Source organism: Balaenoptera musculus, chromosome 4, assembly GCF_009873245.2.
Source record: "Balaenoptera musculus isolate JJ_BM4_2016_0621 chromosome 4, mBalMus1.pri.v3, whole genome shotgun sequence".
In the NCBI taxonomy this organism is placed as follows: domain Eukaryota; kingdom Metazoa; phylum Chordata; class Mammalia; order Artiodactyla; family Balaenopteridae; genus Balaenoptera; species Balaenoptera musculus.
The window spans coordinates 10063007-10083133 of record NC_045788.1 but is presented as its reverse complement, the minus strand read 5'-3'; the positions used below and the strand labels follow the sequence as shown (position 1 = coordinate 10083133).

Below are 20127 nucleotides of genomic sequence, written 5' to 3'. Positions count from 1 at the left end.
CTATGCACAACCAAACAAATAAATGTTTTCCCCCTATTGAATTATTTTAAAATTGGGGTTTAAAAAAACCTTTTTGAGAAGGGCAGACAAGATTTCAGAAGTCAACAGATTCAAGTGACAAGTCTTCCAGCCCAATCCCCCGCCCCTCAGGCTCTTTGCCTAGAGGCAATCAGTATTATCCATTTTCTTTTGTATATATGTTAATAACCACTGAATCTGTACACAAATAAGTCTATATATCTATCTCACTTTTTTTACACAAATGGTAGGATAATGTTACAACCCAGCTTTTTATCCATTTTTATCAATTAACAGTATCCTTTTCTTGGAGATCATTCCATGGCAGCACACAGAGCTCTTCCTCATTCTTTTTACAGCTGCACAAGTGCTCCATTGTGTGAGGTACCACAGATTATTCAAACTTTTGCTTTCATAAGTTATACTGCAATGAAAAACACCACTCCTACATGATTTCACATGCATTCAGGTACAGTATACCTAAAAAAGTTAATTCCTAGGTGTGGAATTGCTGGACTCAAGATAAATGCATTGTAATTTTTTTAGAGACTGCCAAATCTCCTCCACAGTGCAGTGAGGGTTTACGTTTATCAGTGAGGTACAAAGATATTTCTTTTCCCACGCCCTGGCTAATCTCACAGCGAAAAAAATGATCCCTGTGAGGTGGTAATTTATATTTCTCATTATGTAATTTCTACTTTTTCTTATTAAACATCTCATGTTTAAATGCTATTTATGTTGCCTTTTCTGTTAACTGTTCAAAATCTTTGCCTAGTTTTCTACTGGGTTATCGGTCTTTTTTCTATTGATTTGTAGGAACTCTTTATATATTAGAAAATTCAGTTATTTGTAATAACAGTTGTAAATATCTTTCCCAAATTATTGTCTTTTGACTTTGCATGACATGGGTTTTGCCATGAAGAATTTTTTTTAATAAAGTTGAATTTATCAATCTTGCCTTCAATGGCTTCTGAGTTTTATGTCATAGCAGAGAGACCTGGAATAGAAAACAATTCTCTTGTGATTTCCTGTAGTAATATTTCAGTTTTTGCATGTAAATCTTTGCTCCATTTGGAATTTATGCAATATGAATTCAACCTTTCCCACCCACCCCCAGTTTATCCATTTTTCCACATTGATATGAGATGTCACCTTTATCATATGTTATATTCTTAAGTATATTTAAGTCTATGACTGTGATCTATTAATCTATTCTAACAATTTTAGTTTCATATTATGCTTTAAAATCTGGTCAGGCTATTTCCTGAATCTTCCTATCTTCCTGTTTATTTTCTGAATCTTCCTGTTTCTTCTCAATTATTTGTTTTTCCAAATGGTCCTTAAAATCAGCTCATCAAACTGTCCCTCAAAAAAAAAATCTTGTTTATATTTTTATCAGATCATGTTCAAATTATAGCTGAACTGAGAGAGAATGGATTTTTTTCTCTTTAACCATTTTTTAAATTGAAGTATAGTTAATTTACTATGTTGTGTTAGTTTCAGGTGTACAGCAAAGTGATTCAGTTATACATATCTATATATGTCTATTTTTCTTCAGATTCTTTTCCATTATAGGTTATTACAAGATATTGAATATAGTTCCCTGTGCTGTACAGTAGGTCCTTGTTGGTTATCTATTTTATATATAGTAGTGTGGATATGTTAATCCCAAACTCTTAATTTATTGCTCCCCCTCACACTATTTGATTATATTTTTAATCCACTGGAATTGGAAATTGAAGCCAAACAATATTTTACAGAAAGTTAACAACATCAACCTCCCGAGAATGGATATTTTCATCACGCTACAAGTTTCCATCCAAGAACATTGCATGATTTTCGCTTATTCAAGACTCTTTTGGGGTCCCTCGAGTGCATATTAAAATTTTCTTCACATAGATACTGCACACTTGTGAAGTTTATTCCTAGTTATTTTATATTTTATTGCTATTTGAATTGATTTTTTTTCTTCTTTTACTTCTGTGATCTCCATCGTGGGCAAGAATGTTGGAGAAACACTCATGCTCATGGCGGTTGATAGTGGTGAACCTTTCTGGAGGGCCGTGTGGTATTTTCCTTCAATCCTAAAAGTGCATTTGCACTTTGTCCAGCAACCTCGCCACTGAGTATTATGCCTATGGCTGGACTCCGAAATGTTTCTCAAGCTATATGGGCAAAGATATTCACTACAGGGTCATCACAACAGCAGAAACCTAGAACCAAGGAGTTCTTCATTGAAGGGCTAGCTCAACACTGGGACACCCCAATGATGAATCCTCTGAACCATTAATATGTGTTACATGCAGATGAAAATGTGCCCAAGATCCATGACTAAGTTAAGAGACAAGGTGTCTAACAGTGTTTATCGTAGGATACTTTAGTATAAAAAAATTAGAAGGATAGATAGACATGAATAAAATTTTTTTCTGGAAGAAATAACAAAAACATCAATATTGGAGAGACTGGAGTAGGGAGGTGAGGATGAGAAAGTAGTTTTTACTTTATTTTGTACTTTCAATACTATTACCGTCAATACAGCAATCATCTGGGTGGAGGGTTTTTGAGACATTTTAATTTTCTTCTTTACATGTGAAAAATATTTAAAATTTTAATGTACTTTTAAAAATATTGTGTTACTTTAAAACAAACTTAAAAACAAAATCTAGGGGTACTTAAGAACACTCTTAACATCAGCCACTGTAGTCCTCACTTCCAGACATCAGGCAAGAAATTTACAGGAAGAAAAATCTACAGCAATGATTCATTCTAAAGCAAGTGTCCAGCATCCTGGAGAAATCGCCATGAATAACAGTGACAAAGATAAGGCTGGCCAGGAAAGCTGGAAAGCATGCAATCTTTCCCTTGAAGAGTACATTCTACATATGCCGCCAGGTAGAAAAAAATCTTGAAGGTAAGTCTGGAAAGAATGCTGAGCCCGTCCACACTCCTAGGCACAGCAACCCGGCGGGCCAGAGGGGCGGCCTCTCCAAGCCTGCCCCACCGTCCAGCAGCAGAGGCAACACCCAAAATCCTCGGAAATGGAGACCCTTGGGCGCCACCCCAGACCTACTGAATCAGAATCGGAGCCACCTGTGTCTTCACAAGCCCTCGAGGAGATTAAGAGGCTGAGAACTACCTTCTAGAGGGTTTCCCTTTGGCACTCCTCTAAAGGGCAGGGAACCTTTGTATCTAAGGGCACACACCCACCTGTGACCTGCACCCCAACTCCACACAGCCAGGACCCTGGCTGTCCCCACTGTGGCAGCCCCAGGCCCACTGTGGGGGTCTGCACAGACTTCTCCCCCAGTCTGTGTGCACCCCCAGGCCCCAGGCGGCACAGAGACTAGGGCGAGGCGAGTGGGCAGACACTGCTGCGGGGGCAACATTTAAGGAGCACCAAAAACTCAGTAACCAGTACGAATCAACATTAAATGCAATATGTTAAAAAGTGAACATGAATGTCGAAAGTCCATAATGAACAAACTATCAAAAATTTTACTAAAGACAGCATCCGTATTATTGATTTTTCTTCTGCCTCAAGCTCGGCACAGCCCTGTTACTGATCTCCTCTTTTTAAAAGACGTTGCCTCACTTGCCTCACCCTAGTGCCGGCCCAGCCCAACATCTCTTGCCCTCTTGTCCGCGGCCCTGCGAATGACAGGAGTGGGCCTGTATGTAGGTTGTTCCAGGGGAACCAGGGGCAGGTCTCCTGCGCTGTCAGGAGATGACGAAGCAACAGAAGCGTGTGTGGCACAGACACTGGTTGTTTTATTTAAAAAACTGAATGGACTTTTGGTAGGAGTGTAAGCCCCTCTGGAGGGTAATTTTATAATATCCATCAGACCTAAAAATACCACACGGCACAAAGATCCCCTCTTCTTTCATAAAACTGTACATAAAGAGCATCTGTGAGTCATCAAATATGAGACCTCAAAATCAGTCTCTACAGGTCGGTATTTTGTAAATGTTTCGAGTATTTCAGACTCTTTCTGCTACAGTAAAATAAACCTGTGCCAAGATTTTGATAATTTGTATGTTTCTTTCCTCTTATGCATGATCCTATAATTTAAAAAATGAATAAAGGCAGTTGACATGTTTAGAAGACTTGGGATTCTAGGACCAGCTATGCTCCACACTGGCATCCATCCCGGGCCTGAGAACAGTCAGTTTCCGTGTATAAAACGGAGATGACACGTGGGCCTGTCTTCCATCAGAGAGTGGTTGTAAGGATCACATGGGATCCTTACATGTGTAAGGATGCATGCGTAATCGATGGAGCTCCGAACAACGGAGTTCAGTGGTGCTGGGAGTGACGATGGACTGGCCCGCTGCAGCGGCTGATGACAATTCGGTGCTGGGACATTAAATCCTCCCCATCCCCATCCACAGCCCTTCACCTCCACGCGCCAAATCAGTGCCCTAAAAATATTAGTCAATCAACCACTTTATAGCTAAATGCTTCCTGAATGAAACATAATACCTTTAAAATTTTTATCTTCAAATCTAAAAATGTTATCTCCTGTCAAAACTCAGCAACTTTATAGCTTTCATATTTGGTATGCATGCTGTCAAAGTTGAGCTTCATGGTTAAAAAAACAAATAAAAATGAATCTCAACTATCCTATAATAAAAAAAAAAAAAACAGCGCCAACTGTAAACGTGATTAAAGGCCTAATTTCATGTTTCTTTTTGAACCTTAACCTTAAAAAGAAACCCTGGTTCTTGTAAAGTGACCAATCCCCCAGTATTACTACTAGGAAAACAAACAAGGGAATGACTTATCTGTTTGGATGAACATACCAATCGTGGGCTCTTGGTCTATTTCTCACCCCACCCATCAGAATGACCTCTCCACTATTTTTGTTTTGCAATATTTGCCTGATTTCGTTTACAAATTACATAACCTTGGGCAAGTCACGTAATTCCCACCCCATCTCTTGGGTCCCTCATTTTTAAAATGAAGACCCCGGACAGGCAATTCCAAAAGGAGCTTCCAACTTTAAAATGCAATGATGTTATCATTTCAATTTGGAGACTAAGGTACAAGTTTCTAACTAAAAAGTGACATTGGAGAATACAATAAATGTTTCCAACATGAACTGAAAGAGTCCTCCCAAACCAGAGCCAAAATGAGAATAAGGAACAACCACATGTTCGGGTGGGTAGAGAGACGGAGAGAGAGGCAGGAAAAGAATCTGCTGCTGGTGCAGCAGGATAAAAGTCACCGCTGAAGATGAGGGCACTGATGGGCCAGCGTTACCCTCCAGTCTGAGGAAGTGTCACCATTAGGGCCCAACGCCCATTTGAAGGTCACACTTTTCTCTCCACTTTCTAAACTGTCTTGTTCCACACACTTGGTTCACAGCAATCAGCTTGCAAGCCGGGGTCCAGGCTGGACATCCCCGTGCTCCCGCTCAGGGAGCTGTCTTCTTCCCATACGGGGACTCATGCTGCTGCTGTGCAAAGCCCGGTTCTCCAGCCTGGCAGGGGCTGGGTCTCATCCTATGACCTGTAGCAGGTCTGGGACGGATCCCAAGGCCAGGAACTGGGGCCCCAGGGCCCAGATGGATAAAGTAAGCAAGAGACAGAGCCAGGGGATGAGCAGTGAACACGGAGGGCCCACCTCCCCAAGGGGGTGGCATCTTGTCCTTCTAGCCTGGTTACTGCCAATGGGCACGTGGGCCCATTGGTGCCAGAACGTCTAATTCTTACCTTCAAGAAGTCAGAAATCTTGATCCTCATAGAAACTCTCCTAATCTTTAGATTTGGCAAGTAAGTCCTATTTTATTTTCAACCCCGTATGGCCCAAAGCCAAGACCTGGTAGGTCACAGTATCTGGCTGGGGCATTTGATAAACGTGGGAGGATGGATGCCCCACGCCCTTGCCATCCCTGATGGTGGCACTGCCAAGGGATGGTGTGACTGCCAGTCAGGCAATGACCAGCTTACCAGTGTGCTCATTCCCACATCATCACGACTTATCCAAGTCTTCAAGGACATGTCCGCAGGTATTTGACACATGCCTCTATTTCCTTTCTACTTTCTGTCTCTATGAATTTGACTACTGGAGGTACCTCATCCCAGGGAAATCATATATTTGTCCTTTTGTGACTGGCTTATTTCACTTAGCATAAGTTCTTCAAAGTTCGTCTATGTTGCAGCATGCGTCAGGATTTCTTTCTTTTTTAAGGCTGAATAATAGTCCATTGTATGTATATATCACATTTTTTTTAAAACTGAAGTCAGTTGATTTACAATGTTGTGTTAGTTTCAGGTGTACAGCAAAGTGATGTAGTTATACATACATACATATATGTATATTCTTTTTCAGATTCTTTTCCCTTTTAGGTTATTACAAAGTATTAAGTATAGTTCCTTGTGCCATACAGTAGGTCCTTGTTGGTTACCGATTTTATAGATAGTAGTGTGTATATGTTAATCCCAAATCCCTCCCTTTTCTATACTGATGTAGACATGAACAAAGAGGTTAGAACCACATAACTATATTTCAAATCCCTTGAAAATCTTTTTTTCCCTCATTCAATTACCAATAAGAGGCTTTTTTTAAAATCAAAACACAGAAAGTACTGTTAGAAAGGTATTTTGGGTAACATGAGAGTCCAAAGGTTTTGTTTTGAAATAAGTGGGTTTTTTTTGTTTCAGAAAATAACTCCGTATAAATAAATAAACCATTATTCCAGGAGTTGAAAAAGAAAGGAAAGAAAACAGAGGAAAAAGCATAATCCACAAAACCACATATTTCTTAACACTCCTGGGATAAAGGAGATTGTGTTTTTGCTATGACTATGTTTGTTTAGCAGAAACATTCTGCAGCCCTGTTTACTCCCTGGAAACGAAGCCCTTCAGACATCTGCAGAAGAGCCAAAGCGATGTTTCTGCTACTTCAAACTTCATTACAGGGAAGGTACCAGCTTCCAACACAAGAAAGAAAGCGCTGTGCACAATGACCTCACATCTCACTCAAGTCTCTACAGCAGGCAACACACGCTGACCCGCAACAGCTCCTATGATTTTGCCCAGCAATCATTTGTGACTTTAACCTAATTATTCAAAGTCCAACTTTGCTTTTCTAATTACATCCACTAATGGATCTGTCAATACCAGGGCGCCCAACAGGTGAGAAAGACACCATCTCCCCCGGGTCATTTCCTTCTCAGGTGAAGCTGATAATGACACTGTTCAAACAAATCCTTTTTTCTCTAATTTCCTTGAAGGCCACCATTTCTATAACGGCAATCTGGCTGGACTTTGCAGGAGATCCAATTTAGCAAAAAACTAAAGTCAATCACTTTTCAATGTGGGGTTTTTCACTGTATAAGTAAAAAATAGGAATTCAATTTTTTTTTTTTTTTTGGCCATGCCCCGCAGCATACGGGATCTTAGTTCCCCAATCAGGGATCGAACCTGCGGCCCCTGCAGTGGAAACGCGGAGTCTTAACCACTGGGCCGCCAGGGAAGTCTCAGGAATTCGATTTTTTAAATAATGTTTGCAGCCCGTGTCTTCTGTGTTATTTCTAAATCTGTGGCATAAACCTTTCATTTTAGGATTTTCTTTTTTTTTTTTTTTTTTCATTTTCAGTGAGAATTTTATTGAACAACGTATTTACCATTTTGTTCCACTACCTTGTGCCATTTTTCAGGCAACTCATAATTCCATCTTCCCAAAACTTTATATCTTTTTGAGCAAAGAACTGTTCCAGGTGCCTTTTACAGTCTTCCAGGGAATTGAAATTTTTTTCTGTTAAGAGAATTTTGTAAAGACCAAAATAAATGGAAATCCGAAAGTGCAATGTCTGGTGAATACGGCGGATGAATCAGAACTTCCCAGCCAAGATATAACAGTTTTTGCCTGGTCATCAAAGAAACATGCAGTCTTGCGGTATCCTGATGGAAGACTATGCATTTTCTGTTGACTAATTCCGGACGCTTTTCATCAAGTGCTGCTTTCAGTTGGTCTAACTGAGAGCAGTACTTGTTGGAATTAATCGTTTTGTTTTCCAGAAGGAGCTCATAATAGAGGACTCCCTTCCAATTTCACCATATACACATCACCTTCTTTGGATGAAGACCGGCCTTTGTTGTGGTTGGTGGTGGTTCATTTCACTTGCCCCACGATCTCTTCTGTTCCACATTATTGTACAGTATCCACTTTTCATCACCAGTTACAATTTGTTTTAAAAATGGAATGTTTTCGTTACGTTTAAGTAGAGAATCGCAAGTGGAAATATGGTCAAGAAGGTTTTTTTTTTTTCCTACTTAACTCGGGGTTCCCCAACCCCCAGGCCGTGGACCGGTACTGGTGCGCAGCCTGTTAGGAACCAGGCTGCACAGCAGGAGGTGAGCGGCAGGCAAGCTAGTGAAGCTTCGTCTGCCGCTCTCCATCGCTCCCCATTGCCCACATTACAGCCTGAACCATCCCCGCCGCCGCACCCCACCCCCCACCCCCGTCCATCTGTGGAAAAATTGTCTTCCACAAAACCGGTCCCTGGTGCCAAAAAGGTTGGGGACCGCTGGCTTAACTTATGTGGAACCCAAACATCAAAGCGATTGACATAACCAAGCTGGTGCAAATGATTTTCAACACTTGATCTGGATATTCTGAGTATGTCGGCTATCTCCGCGTGGTATAATGTTGATTGTTCTCAGTGAATGTCTCAATTTGATCGCTATCAACTTCAACTGGTCTACCAGACTGTGGAGCATCGTCCAGCAAGAAATCTCCAGCATGAAACTTCGCAAACCACTTTTGACATGTTCGATCAGTCACAGCACCTTCTCCATATACTGCACAAATCTTTTTTTGCATTTCAGTTGCATTTTTACCTTTCTTGAAATAATAAAGCATAATATGCTGAAAATGTTGTTTTTTTCCATCTTCAATATTAAAATGGCCACACAAAAATTCACCAATTTTGATAAGTTTTTTTTTAAATGCACGCTGATATAACAGCTGTCACAATACAATCTAACAAAATTGTTTTGAATGAAGTTAAAGACAACTAAGTGCTACTAGAGCCAGCTTACAGGAAAACCGAATGAACTTTTTGGCTAACCCAAGTTTCATAAAGAAGAGGCCCATGAAAGCACAGCACTCTCTCACCCTCCTGGAATGTAGGCCTCAGGTCATGCTTCGGAGCCATTTGTAAGCGATTCGCAGCCGCCTCCTCCTTCTCCTACCTCCCCCGACTACTGCCCCCTACTCTCTATCCCACCCAACTCCGCGTCAGACACGCCGTCAGGCACCTCCATCTCTACATCCTGGGCCGGATTTACCAGCACCCGCGGAGCTGACAGCATCGCGACCCGCGCAGCCTCATTTTAGGATTTTCAAATTCAGACTTCTGTCATCTTTTTATCAAATAAACTCATGTTTCTGAAACTTAAAAAAAAACACACATCCAGGCTAAGGAGACCACACCATTAAAACACTATTTATTCTTTCATATTTTGTTAATTGGAGTGAAATTCACTTAACATAAAAATCAGTCATTTAAAAGTGAACGATTCAGTGGCATTTAATACATTTGCAATGCTATACAACCATCACCTCTGTCTAGTTCTAAAATGACGAAACTGCATATTCATTAAGCAGTTATTCCCCACTCCTCTCTCCCCCAGCCCCTGGCAACCACCAATCTGCTTTCATAAAACACAATTCTTAACACCTTAACTAAATCATGGATAAACTCAAGAGGGAAATCTAAAGCACTTCTTTAAGCTTCCATAAACCTAGGATTCTACAGGCCAATCAGGCAGTAATTGACAAAGCAACAGATGCTCATCAAATGAGTTCCTAAGATGCAGGCCACTGGTCCACAGATGCTTGTTAAACATCAGACTATCAGACTCTGTGACAAAAAGGGGGGCTATAAAGGGGAGCAGGGAGTCAAGTTGTTATTGGTTTGCTTGTCATTCCAAAGAGTCTCACACAGTCATTGAATTACACACACACACAATATTGTACTATAAAAAATTCAATGTCTAGGTGTTCGTAAGGAGAGGGCCTGAATAATTCCTGTTGACGATACCCATTGATCAAACTCCGAAGATGGCATGGTTGCTCATCTCACCTCACCAGTCCATTTTGTCAGAGAAGACACAGGCTAAGATTCATCAGGAAAGCTTTTCAAGAAACACCAGGCACCGCGCTGCTTAGATCTCACAGTGGGAGTATTCAAATATTAAAAGCAACCAGCTAGCAACTGAACCCAGAGTATTAATAAAATATTTCACACACTTAAAAGTACTTTTTATAGAGAAGAGAGGACATGAAGGATTACCAAGTCTTCAGAATTTCTAACCAAACTCATCCACACCAGATCCAAGAAGAGCTTGGCCTGAGTCAGAAGGGAAGCTAGTTATCCGTATTTTATGCCATTTTCCTAACTGAGCATGATAGCAGTATAGCTGACACTCCTGAAGTTCCCCTTTGATTTTGAGAATACAATAAACTGATTGCATCAAAGACCAGCCACTAATGACTATGTACAAACAATATGGAAATGAAACTATTTAGAATGTAAATGTGACCCTATATGGATTTCCATGATAAAGTCTCAAGACTTTGCATAAAAGTAATCAGCACTGAAAATCTTCAGCGCTGGAAATGTGGCTAGTCCAAACTGAGCGTGCCATACGTGTAAAATGTCCATGAGATTTCAAAGACTTAGCACGAAAACAAGAATGTAAAATACCTAAGTAAAGAAGGTTTTTTTATATTGGTAACACACTGAAATGACAATATTTGGGATATTTGAGGATTAAATAAAATATATTAAAATGAATTTCTACCTGTTTTAAATGTGGCTACAGGAAAATTTAAACTGACATATGGGGCTCACATATATTTCCACTAGACAGCACTGCTCTTACGATTACTTACCAATCATTTGTTGTAACATTTATCACTATTTTTAATTACACAAATTATTCATTTAATTTTTTTTCTGTCCTTCCCAATAAATAAGTTCTGCCAGGCCAGAGCCCAGGCCAGGTTTATTCGCCAACAAGCTGGCCAACCCAGAGTGCCTGGAGAAAGCTCATTAACAATCATCGTTAAATGAAGAAATTCTCCATTGATTGGTACGGCCACACGTCATGACCGCGCCAGTACTTTTTCCATCAAAGAAAGGCCAATGCAAACTGCCACCTGCAGCTACTCGGGGGGGTAGTTAACTCTGAGGTCCCCCCTCCGGGCTCCAAAGTAAATTAGCCACGATACCAAGATGAAAGAAACCATAAATAGTCCTAGAAAACCATCACCCAGTGATGAACTTTTTTTCTTAATCATGGTAAAATATACATAAAAATGTACCATTTTAACCATATTTAAGTGTACAATTCAATGGCCTAAAGTACATTTACATTGTTGTGCAACCATCACCACCAGGCACCTCCAGGAAACCTTCTTTTAAACCAACAGTGTCACCTGCACCTCCCACCCAACCCTTCACCTCAGCCACCCAAGGAGAAAGGACACCTCACCTCCACCGTGCCACCCTTCCTTCCTCTCTCCCCTCTGGTATGAGCAGGAGATACAAGAGCAGCAAGGAGAAAAAAGAAGCTGCTATGAGGCATAATAATTCCCAAATGTGAAAATCTGCCACTGGAAAAAACTCAAATTTGATATGACAACGGAAGCGAAGGAAGAATGTAAAAAATTTCACTTTGCAGAGGCACCCAAATGACAGCACAAAGATTATGCATCTTAACCCCAAACAGCATAAAATGGAAAAAAAAAAAAAAGGAATTTCCCCAAAAGTCTGGTGCCCCAATGGCATAAGTGCACTTCAGTTTGGCATTTACACAGGACACAAGAGAATATTACTATTTCTTTTTATTCTGAGTCATTATCATAAGGGTCTCCACTCTATAACAGAGTTTTACATTGGTATGTCAATAAAGTCTTTACTTAGGAGAGTATTTTTTATTTCAGAGTATAATAAGATAAAATAATACACTATGGAAACTTTTGGAAAGCAAAAAAATTCACCATGCACAAGACTAGTTTTAAGTGCTTATGACAGAATAAATCCCACTCTCTCCAGGCTTAGTACAACTTCTACCCACAAAGGAAGCCCACCCGTAGGTTCAAAGGCACGATCCTCAGACACATCAACAAATGCACATCAGTGGATTCTCCTTTCCTTGCTCTAGTGGAGACACACCACGTATTCTGTGGCACAGTCAATAAACCATTCACAAACTTACCAGAAGTTCCATATATTGCAAATGCGTTTTAATAAATAAAATTCTTATGTGTATGACATCACAAAAGATTCAACAGAACTCAAATGAGGACAGGACCAGACAGGTCTCATGCTCTAAAAAAGGTTTCGAGCACCTGCATTTTCAGCTTTGCATGAACAATTACCACGTTCATGCACAAACTCCCAAATTGGTGCATGGAAATAGAAAATCGTACACACGGGCTCCGCTAACCAATTTGCATGCAAAGTTGTCATCAGCACTCTCCAGTTTATTTTTTGCCATATAAGATATGGGGGGGGTCTGTGATGCCTCGGGAGACTGATTTTAAGAGGCATTTTGGTTCCCGCTATTAAAAGGGGGGCCCCTGATGGTATCCGGGGTCTGTGCATGCATATAAGTCCCTCCCAGCTGCCTTCTCATGTAGTTCAGTGAAAGAGCGGAAAAGCTTGAGAATGAGATTAAGTAGAATAATGGGCAACGGATATTCTTCAGAATAATAAAACAGAGAAGAAACATGGTAAAAAAAAAATAATTTGTATTGACACCCAGAAAAATGCCATCTATCAATGACAGTTTGCACAAGAAGGGAAAGATGGATATTACCCAGGCAGGAAAAAGGACTTCCCTGATTCGGCCAGTGATACATACTGAAATGGACCACCCGGAAGCTTGGCCGTGGAGATTGCCAGTGAGGATCTGATAGGCATCTATGTGCTCATAAGGCGTCTTAAGTTTTCTCAAACAGTTCCTCTCTTCCACTTGAAATGCAGTTAGTGTGAACTGAGATATGCTGGAAGTGTGAAAAACACACAAGATTTCAAAGACTTCGTGGAAAAAAAAGAATGTGAAATATCTCAGAGTGTTTTACTGATCACGTGTTGAAATGATAGTATTCTGAATGTACTGGGTTACATAAAATATATCGTTAAAATTAATCTACCTATTTTAATTTTTTTAATGTGGCTACTAGAACATTTTAAATTAGATTCATGCCTCACGCTATATTTCTATTGGACAAGATCCGTTCTAGAACCTCTTGTTTTAAATTTATTTATTTATTTAGTTACTTACTTAAATTTTTTATTTTAAACTAATTTCAGTCCAAAAAACATGATCCCTTCTCTAATTTTATTTTAAATTAGATCTATGGCTCACATTATATTTCAATTGGATAGGCTTCATCTAGAACCCTTTGTTTTAAATTAATTAATTATTTTATTTACTTATTTATTTTAAACTTATTTCAGTCCGAAAAACATGATCCCTGCTCTACTTTTATTAAACTGCCAATTTAACTCCTTACTAAGCATCCGTCAGCCACAGCCATCAGTAAGGTCACTTCTCTTCCCAAAATAAACCTGTAACACCAAGGAATGGGGCAAAGCTGCCAGAATATTGACAGTGTGGGATCAGTGAGTCACCTGCCTTCAAGCACATTAAATCTTTTCTTCTTACTCATTGTCACTACTCCAAATTGGAGGGAAAAAGCAAAACTTCCTACAATCTTCGCATTCGATGTTTTGGTCCCTGAGCCCTTGAATATCTGCTCTTGGAGACTTCCTAGTATCACAATCACACCAGCTCCTAAAGTGTTCACTTCTCTGGAGCAAGTGGGTTTGCAGCCTTTTCTGTCCCTACTCCATCGGCAGCTCCAAACACCCTCCCGAATCTCACCTCTCCCCCCACGTGGGGAATCTCAAACTGAGCATCTCACCTGCAAATCACTGCTCTGGCAAAACCGCAAACAGCTGCAGAGGCCACCAGCCAGCCAGCATCATGGCTGAGGTTATTCATATCAGAAATATCAATAGACCTTCCAGTCTATTTTAAGTCCTTGGAAGTGCTTTGGACTGGATTTTTTGGATGATTTATGTTACACTCCAGAAATGCAAATTCTCCCTCACGCACTTAATAAACATCCCTGTGGTCACGTTTCTACTTAACAGAGCCGTCTCCCTTCTTGGATTTCCCTGCCTGGTTCCTTTGAGGGTAGGATGAAGGCTTCATGATATTCTGAATTCCCACATATTAGTAAGAAGTGAGTATTATTATTACTTTGTTACCATTGCAGTTCAGTCTGTCTTAATTCTAAACAATGTATGCAAATTGAGAACAGAAACCTGGAATTGAATTATAGGGTAGAAAGTTGGTGATGTCTCAAAGCTGGCTAAGGCAGAGATGGGTGGTGTAGCGGCCAAGGTTGCACTTCTGCAGTGTAGTGGAAAGAGCGCTGGGTTGGGGTCCAGGAGTCTTTTAGAGTCCTGATTCTGCTGCTAGCTCTGTGTCCATAGCCAGTCGTTTAATCCCTGGGGACATCATGTTATGCTCTGTAAAATGAGGGGACTGGCTTAGGTAATGAGAGAGACTTCACAGTGTTGAGGTTAAAGGCATAGGCTCTGAATGCCTGGGTTTGAATCTTGGGTCCACCACTTACCAGCAACCTTGGGAAAGTTACTGAACCTCTCTGATCCAGAGGTTCCTCATTTTTAAAATGGAGATAATAATAATACATAGCTCAGGGGTTACCTGAGTTGAAATCTCAGTGCCACCCCTCACTAGCTGAATGACCTGAAGTCTGCCAGCAGCCTGGTCAGGTATGAATGTCTCTCATACCTGTACTGCATCCAGGGACTTCCGTAGGCAATTAGTTTCATCAAACAACACCAGGTAGACATCAACCTGTCTCTGACTGCTCCTGAGACCGGACAGGTACTCTGAACCCAGGATTAACAAACACTAAAAAAACTAACCTAGTATCTGTTCCCCTTCTTAGGAGACCCTATTTTTAAGTCTCTTTCTTTCTTCTTCTTTTTTTCCCCGTAAGAAAACAAAACCAAAGAAATGGCTGGGAGATGAGGGAGAGCGAAATGGCTAACACAGCTCCTGGAGCTCCAGTCTGCAGGGACTGAATGGATGGCGGTGATAGGCACTGCTGGGTGTTGGTCACGGTGGCTGCAAGGAGCTCCGTGGCATCTGAAAGGAAACGGTAAGCAGGCCACTGGCTGTGAGGTCTGCAGCTCAGAAGAAGGAGAACTCTGAGTTGGGGATACAAGTCCAAGAATCATCTACTAAGCATAAACGCTCACTGAGGGCCTGGGCTCAGATAAGCTCTCGTGACGAGAGACCACACAGAGGGAACAGCAGGCCTACAGCCGAGATGGCCAAACTCTCCACATTCAGTGGCCAAGCGAAGATGGACAGATCTGCAAAGGAGGCAGAGGAGCAGCCAGAGAGGTAGGGAGAAAACCAGGAGAGCGTGGGAGAGAAGCCAAGAAGGAGGGAAGAAGAAGAAGCAGGAGAAAGCATCATAAGCGACCCCCCTCTGACCCAGGGCCCCGGGTCAGCCAAAGCCCTCCTGCCTTCTAGGACACCCGGCCTGGCAGACTGTACCATACACCTGCGACCTTCCGCTGCATCAGCTGGGCCCAGTCCCAAGCCTGCCGATGCCACGTATACTGGTTATAAAGGGGAAGCTTAATCAATCATTACACAAACCGAAATAGAGCGAACGAGAGCTGTTTCTTAGGATTCCGTAAGAGAAAGCTGCTAAGAGAAATGGCTGTCAAAGTGGATGAGAGAGAGGAAATAATAAGAGAGGAAGGAAGAAGTAACTTTTAAGTGTACAATGTTATACTCTGATTGCTTTGTGTGCATCGAAGGTCTCCCTCTATGTTAAAAAAAAAATATTTAATTGAAAAGTTAAGATGGTATATTGAGGGTTTACACAAAAAGATAATGTAGATCTTTAATCAGAAACATGATCAAAGACCACATCCCCACATCTAAGAGACAGGCACATGAATGTACATTTTTGTGTTTGATGCCAAATTAAATGTTTAAGGCATATTTTATATATATATATATATATATATATATATATATATATATATATGAATGATTCTCTGTACAAACCAACTTTTTTGATTTACTAACCAATATTGGTCTCAGCTGTGACAATGAGGGAGCGACCAGCATTGCCAAGCCCTTCAGTAAGACAAGGAATAGGAAACATCCATCCCGGGGTTTAGAGACAGCTGTGAGTGAAGAAACGTAGCTAAAGTCAGGCTGGGGACAAGTCAACTGTCATCTGACGACCCTGCAGCCTGTTCTTCCCCAGCCATCATATTCTTTTCCACTTAGTGCTTTAGTGCTTTCTAACCTGCTTTCCTGAGAACTATGGTTTCCAAGGATTTTATAGCTAAAAGAGCCCTTAAAGACGATGATGATGACGATGATGATGGTTGTGGCAATGATAGAAGTATTTCAGAAATAATACTAACGACCGTGATAACAATGATAGCTAACTTCCACTGAACATATATCTTATGCCAGACATTGTTTTATTTGCTTTACATGCATCCTCATTTAATTATCAAACCACCCCTGAGCTATGTATTATTATTATCTCCATTTTACAAATGAGGAAACTCTGGATCAGAGAGGTTGAGTAACTTTCCCAACGTTGCACAGCTGGTCAGTGGTGGACCTAAGATTCAAACCCAGGCATTCAGAGCCTATGCCTTTAACCTTGACACTACGAAGTCTCCCTAATTGCCCAAGCCAGTCAGTCCCCTCATTTTACAGATCATAACTTGATGTCCCCTGGGATTAAAAACTGGCCATAGACACACAGCAGAATCAGGACTCTGAAAGACCCCTGGACTACACATCATGCTCTTTTCACTGTACCGCAGAACTGTAACGGGTGCAGCACGATCAGAACAAAAGGACTCCTAGAAACCAACGGGCACCGTCTCCTTCCTTCTGCACAACTGTGGCCTCCATGGTGCTCCTTCCAAGGTTCTGCATTTTGTTTCCGTTCCATCAAGAGTCAACTGTTTGGATCCGTGTTTTCCTTGAAAGGCTGATCACAACAAAGCCTTTCTTTGAAATGCAGCGTTGATTTCTTCAATGAATTTGGCAGTGTAATCCCGATGGAAAAAAAAAAGTACAGCATGGATATGTGCACCATGTTCAAAGCCAGGAAATCTACAATTCGGGAACCAGAAGAATGAGAATGGCTACCTAGTGATTATAAGTAACCATCAGAAACCAGACTTGCTTCATTTCAGGGTATGGCACATGAAAATAAAGCAACTATTTAAAAGCAAATCCAATATTAAAATTTAAATTTTCACAGTGACATTCAAAGACATTTATAAAGTGGGCACTGACGTAATTCAGGTGAGCAAATGCAAATAACATGTTGCTGATCTTCTCCATGTCCCTGGGCTCCTGCCCACAGTGCAGAGGCGCAGGCAGAGGACAAAGGTCAAGGCCAGGAGGTCACCAGGTGCCTTGGCGGACCTCTACAAAGAGTTTGAGCAATACCTGGTTTGAGCATCCCCTGGTATGGGGCGGGGGGGGGGGGCACTGTAACGAGGTTTCCCTATTCACCTCTGCTCTCCTCGTGTCATTACTGTTAATGCTTTTCCAAAATCCCATGTTCGTATATCTTTTACAGGCTCAAGATTTGATAGGAACTCCCGAAGTGCCCTACGAAACGGTCTGACCAATTCACAGTCCAATCGACGCCTATTTCCCCACATTACTAATCCAATAGGTGAAAAATGATTTTGTTGTTTTATTCTGAATTTCTGTAACTGGTAACGAGGTGAGACTCTTTTTATATATAATTATATATGTCATACTCTTCAGTTAAGATTCCTGCTGCCCATTTTCCCATAACCCGGCTTATCTTTTTCTTACTGATTTGCAGTAAGATTTTTCTCTAAGATGGGTACTAGTCCTTTATCTGTTATGCATACGGGCATACCTCATTTTACTGTCCTTCACAGATACTACATTTTTGACAAATTGAAGGTTTGTGGCAACCCTGCATGGTCAGATGATGGTTAACACTTTGTTGGCAATAAAGTTTTGTTTTGTTTTTTTTTGTCACACCGTGCAGCTTACGGGATCTTAGTTCCCCAACCAGGGATTGAACCCGGGCCCATGGCAGTGAAAACCCCCAGTCTTAACCACTGGACCACCAGGGAATTCCCAGCAACAAAGTATTTTTTAATTAAGGGATGTACACAGTGTCTAGATATAATGTTTCTGCACACTTAACAGACTACAGTATAAACGTAACTTTTATATACACTGGGAAAACAAAATATTTCTGTGACTTGCTTTATTGTGATATTCACTTTATTGTAGCGTCTGGAACTGAGCCCGCAGTACCTCTGAGATGCATCTGTATTGCAATTTTGTTTGTCTTTTCCTGACATAAAAGTTTTAAAAGTGTACATGATCAAGACTTCTAAAACTTCAAGGTTTCTGGGTTACATAGCATCCTTTCTAAATGAAAGGATTGGGTTAACATCTTAAAACCCCATTTATAGTTAAAGGTGATGCCACTAACCCCTAAGATAAATGAGTGCCTGGAACTGGGTTTCTGCTACGGTGCTAGGCAGTGCTTGGCCTCCAGAACAGTCCTGTACACATGTGCTGAGGTCCAGGAATAGAGAGTTTGAGCAGGGCCAACAGCCCCGCAAGAGAATGAGTTAAATATCCAGGACCCTCTTTCTTCTGAAGCTACTGAGATACCTTTCTTCTCTGCCCACTCAATACTATTCAAATTTAGATTGCAGATTCCTTGTGTTCATGCCTAGTAACATATTTTTCTCGACAATTCAAAAAACACACACACTGTCGGAAAAGACTCTCATTTTGCAAAAGGGGAAACTGAGGCTTCTCCCCCACTCCCACCCATGGACCTATTTGGGGACTGCTGGAGAGAGTCACACCACAGAGTCGTGGTCTCCAATACCAGCAGGACCATCGCTGCCCATGTCCCTGTGACCCCCTTTCCTAACTGGCCAGGAGCAATTACACACCTGAACCACACCTCATCCACTCCTTGGCTCCAACCACTATTTCCTTCCTGACGATTCCGTGTGGTCCACACTCCTAAGTCTCCGTCTCCTGAGCTCCAGACCCACGTCTGCAGTTGGTCCAGAAAAATCTCTATCGGCAAATCCCACAAGGCATCAAAATTCAACATGTTCAAAACAAAACCCGTCCATGTTCCCAGCACTTGCCCTGCCTCCTGCATTTTCTCATTTGGTTTACAGCATCACAGCTGAGGGTGACAGAGACCGAAATCTGAAACAACACAGATGCCTCCACCTACCTCTCGCTCTTCTCTACATCCAATCGGCCGCTGCATCCTATCAAGCCCCTCCTGAACTCTCCTTTATGAGGCCCCCTCCTCTGCACTGCCACCGCCTCAGCCTTCCTGATCTCCACGATGCCTCCAGGCTGCCCTCCATATACTGTCTACACTAACTATCTGGGTAAAAAAACACAGGCGGACACACCTTCCCCCCACAAAAACCCCATGGCCCCAACATTTGGTCCAGTGGTCCTCACAGGGGATGGCTGTCTCCTAAGGAATATTTTAGAAATGGGGGGAGCTCATCACCACTTTGGCTGAAGGCCAAGCAAGCTGGACAGCTACGGTGCACGGGGCAGCCCCACTAAGAACTGTCCTGATTCCCACACATTTTTTGAAAATCCCACTGGATATTCTTTGTAGATGAAAAGCCTGGCTCTAATTACCAAAGCCTGGAATTTCACTTTGCTTTACCTATCAACAAAAGTAAGTTTGCACGGTTTACTATACACTGAATCTTTTAGGCATGTACTCCTGTGTAAACCCAGGGAGATCAAGGGCCTACTTCTCAACACAGCTGCTGAGCACACCTGCATCAGGATCACCTGGGGGCGGGGCGGAGGAGGCTTGCTTACGAATGCAGACTCCCGGGCCATTTCCCGATCTACTGAGTCGGATCTGCATCTGGACAACCAGGGCCATTTACTTCCTTTGCTCCCTCACGTTTGAGAAGGATTGTGTGAGAGGCTTCAGGAGCC

The 20127-nt window shown here is 41.6% G+C and overlaps 1 protein-coding gene across 2 annotated transcripts in view; it reads right to left on the bottom strand.

Annotated features, from left to right (window-relative positions):
- RFTN1 (raftlin, lipid raft linker 1) overlaps positions 1-20127 on the bottom strand; it is a 200741-nt gene that overhangs the window by 122727 nt on the left and 57887 nt on the right. The gene's annotated exons all lie outside the window — the stretch shown is intronic.